Raw genomic sequence first — 4,417 nt, forward strand, 5'->3', positions numbered from 1 at the left:
GGTAAAAAAAAAAAAAAAAAAAAAAAAAGATTCCTCTAAATAGTTAAGATTTTCAAGATGTAAAAATTAAGTTATATTTTACTCTGGTTTACATTTTAATGCCCATTTGTTTATTTGTGTATAGATTAGTTTACACAGAGAGCCTATTCTGATATGAAGAACTTACCTTGATTTTTTTTCTTCACAGGTACGTGTGCATGAACGTTTTTTTTCCCCAAGAAGTTCCATTGTTGACTGAGAGGTAGTGTATTGGTTTAAAATTTTGTTTTCTTTAAGAAACGGTAAGTAGGTGATCGTGTTTATTGAATGTGTGTGTATATATTATATATAAGTATTATCGTATATATGTATGTCTGTATAAATATATATATATAAATATATATATATATATATATATATATATATATATAGTATATATATATATGTATGGATGTATGTAATTATTATATATATAGTGTATATATACAATACATATGATATATATATATGTATATATATATATATATATATATATATATATATATATATATATATATTATATATATATATATATATATATATATATATATGTATGTATATATAATTTAGTGGATACAGTATATATGTACATATATTTGTTACATAATGCCACTAAAGCTTGTCACTAGAGGGCGACACGAGAGATGCAAATTATCAAATGAAGTGTATGTACTACTGTAGTGATGCTTATATAAGCCCCTTGTAAAATGCGTTTTCTAGCAATGACTATGAAACACAGGAGCTACATATAGATTTTCGGTATTACGTAGAGCCAAAGATGGCATTCGCGCATCGTAAAATTGAAGTACGAGAAATGAAACATTATGCGTAACTTTAAACAAAGTTATCTTATTTTTAAAGAAAATGCAGTCTCACGTCCTCACTTCCAATCCACTTTTTTTTTTTTTTTTTTTTTTTTTTTGCGCTGTACAGCTGGTGTAGCTGTGTGGGGTTGGCCACTTCAATATAATAATTCTTTTGGTAAGAGTGTGGCAATTGCACAAGCTGGTATCTTCAAGGATAACCAGTGGATAACTACTATTGCTACAGTTAAGGTGGTTGGAAACACACTCTCTCTCTCTCTCTCATCTCTCTCTCCTCTCTCTCTCCTCTTCCTTCTCTCTCTCTCTCTCTCTCTCTCTCTCTATATATATATATATATATATATATATATATATATATATATATATATATATATATATATATATATATATATATATATATAAAACCAAATTTTTTTATTCCATTTTTATCTTGATAGGTTAAATTTTTTTTGTCGTAGGCATTTGTACTCGATGACTGGGTCTCTCTCTCTCTCTCTCTCTCTCTCTCTCTCTCTCTCTCTCTCTCTCTCTCTCTCTCTCTCTCTCTCGTTTTTATGAGTATTCATGGTCACAAGATTACTCTAGAAGAGTGTACAAGCTTGCAATATCTTGAATTATGCTATTCATTGTTATGTTTGTGAATGTTTTTCTTTATGCATTTGTCATACATAGATTTGCTTTGCATGAATTAGTCTACAATTTAAAAACTCCCTGGACAATTCTATCCTGTTCGTAATACTAGGCAGGCAGTTAATTCTAATAGCCAGGCCTTCTCCATCATGAGGCTCAATACTACACAGTACTCTAGAAGTTTTATTCCAGCTGTTACCAAGTTGTGGAATGATCTTCCAAATCTGGTAGTTGAATCAGTAGAACTTCAAAAGTTCAAAGTTGGAGCAAATCTTTTTACGTTGACCAGGCTGACATGAGTCTTTTTATAGTTTATATATGACATATCTGTTTTTGAGGTTGTTTATATTTTATATAGGACATATCTGCTTTGACGTTGTTACTGTTTTAGAATGATTTATTGTTAACTTGTTCACATAATTTATTTATTTCCAAGTTTTCCTTTCCTCACTGGGCTGTTTTTCCCTGTTGGGGGCCCTTGGGCTTGTAGCATCCCCCTTTTCCAACTAGGGTTGTAGCTTGGCTGGTAATAATATTAATAATATAGCTTTTGTATGTTGTTAGCGTTATTATAACATTTTAAGGATGCCAACAGTTATCATTTTCTCATAGGGCGAGGAAAACGGATAGTGTGTTTGTCATAACCTTGGTGATTTGCAATATCTTTTTGCAAGAGAGAGAGAGAGAGAGAGAGAGAGAGAGAGAGAGAGAGAGAGAGAGAGAGAGAGAGAGGAGAGAGAGAGAGAGAAGTAATTTCATTGTTGACGTTCGAAGTCTGTGAATAGTGAATCTCGGTATCACATGAACTACAACACCAATGACTCAGTACATAGCAAATAAGATCGAGTTTCTCAAGTAGGCGTCTAAATCATATTCATCATATTCATCATCAGGGTCGTCATCACCGCCATTATTAGAATCTTCCTTCCCTTCCCCCTTATTTGTTGATTATGTCATTCTTCGTTATGGTTTGTGTGTGTGCGTGTGTGCGTGCTTTGTTACGCAGGGCGTGGTAGTAACTGGTGCCTACTTAAAGTATGTAGATAAGAGTCAAAGAGGATATGCGAGGTTAAATTTGTTGTCGACCTACAAAGGAAGACAGGAGAGGAACAAGAGCCATGTTTTTGCTTTATCTTATGTCACGCGAGGGTGTGCCAAGAAATACAGGGTTTATATTTTATAAGTTTTTTTTGTTTGTATTTGGGAACTTTTATTTTTCTTATCCATTTAACATTACCGTAGATGGAACTCTAAAACAAGTAAGTGTATATGTGTACATTTCTGCTTCATGCAGTGATAGTATATATATATATATATATATATATATATATATATATATATATATATATATATATATATATATACACTGTATATATAAATATATATGTGTGGGTGTGTGTATGTATGTCTTATTATATATGTATGTATGTATGTCATATACAGTATATGTATATTTATATTATATAAATATATATATATATATATATATATATACTATATATATATATATATATATATATAAAATTTCATATTCAGACAATGTACTATATACATTTTATGATTATATGATATATATATATATATATATATATATATATATATATATAATATATATATATATATATATATATGTATGTATGTATGTATGTATGTATGTATATACATATATATATGTCATATATATAATGTATATATACATTATATATATACATATATATATATATATATATATATATATATATTATATATATATATATATATGCATATATGTATATGTATATGTATATATGTATATGTATAAAGTACAAGTTGGTTTTCATAATGATCTCACGACCTATGTTAATATTCGGTTTGTAAGCTCTCACAGTATAGGATGTCTCGAGGGAAAATAGGGAAATCCGTGAGAATTAATTAACACTGATAAAAAGATCAACAAAAATGAACAAATTGCATGCTTGATAGGCTTGAAATAAAATCTAGTAACGTAATGCAATTATACAACGATCACATTCATCTTTCTAATGAATGTTTACATTCATATCATGTTTTATAGATTATATATATATATATATATATATATATATATATATATATATATATATATATATATATATATATATATATATATATATATATATATATGTATGTATGTATGTATATGTGTATGTATATTTGCGTCAACCTCTAGTTTTGAACTGTTTAAAAAGTGGTTACGGCACTTCTGGAAACTTGATTAGAAAATCAGTCCTTTCCTCATGAAACATTACAATAAAGATCAGTGGCATTTGAACCAGAAGGTGGTACTTATGTTGCATATATTATTATTATTATTATTATTATTATTATTATTATTATTATTATTACTGGCTAAGCTACAACCCTTGTTGGAATATGGGATGCTATAAGCCCAAAGGCTCTAACAAGGAAAATAGCCTAGTGAGGAAAGGAAATTAGGAGATATATTGAAAGTAAAGTAATGAGCAACTAAAACACTTAGGACCATTAACATCAAAATGAATTTTATATACATTAACTATAAAAACTTTAACAAACGAGAAGAGAAATAAGATAGAATAGTATGCGCGAGTGTACCCTTAAGCTAGAGAACTCTACCCAAGACAGTGGAAGACAGAAGACAGGACGCAGTCAATGTTTATTATGATTCATACTACAATATGATGCCAAGTATCACAGCGCGCTTATCTGAAGTCATACCAAGGGTAATATCATTATTATGTATTTGCGACTCAAGAGGTTTACATGTACCGAGGTGGCTTGTGTGGAGGGGGCCGGGGTGTTTAAGCGCCCCCCTCCCCCCCCCTTGCAGAGTGGGTGGAATGGTTGATGGAGTAGTGTGTGTTTTGTAAGGCGATTGCGTCACCCCCTGAATCGGGGCAGCTGCTGAATGTTGGAGTCATTTTTTTATTTTTTTATTTTTTTTATTA

This window comes from Palaemon carinicauda, chromosome 30, assembly GCF_036898095.1.
Source record: "Palaemon carinicauda isolate YSFRI2023 chromosome 30, ASM3689809v2, whole genome shotgun sequence".
NCBI lineage: Eukaryota > Metazoa > Arthropoda > Malacostraca > Decapoda > Palaemonidae > Palaemon > Palaemon carinicauda.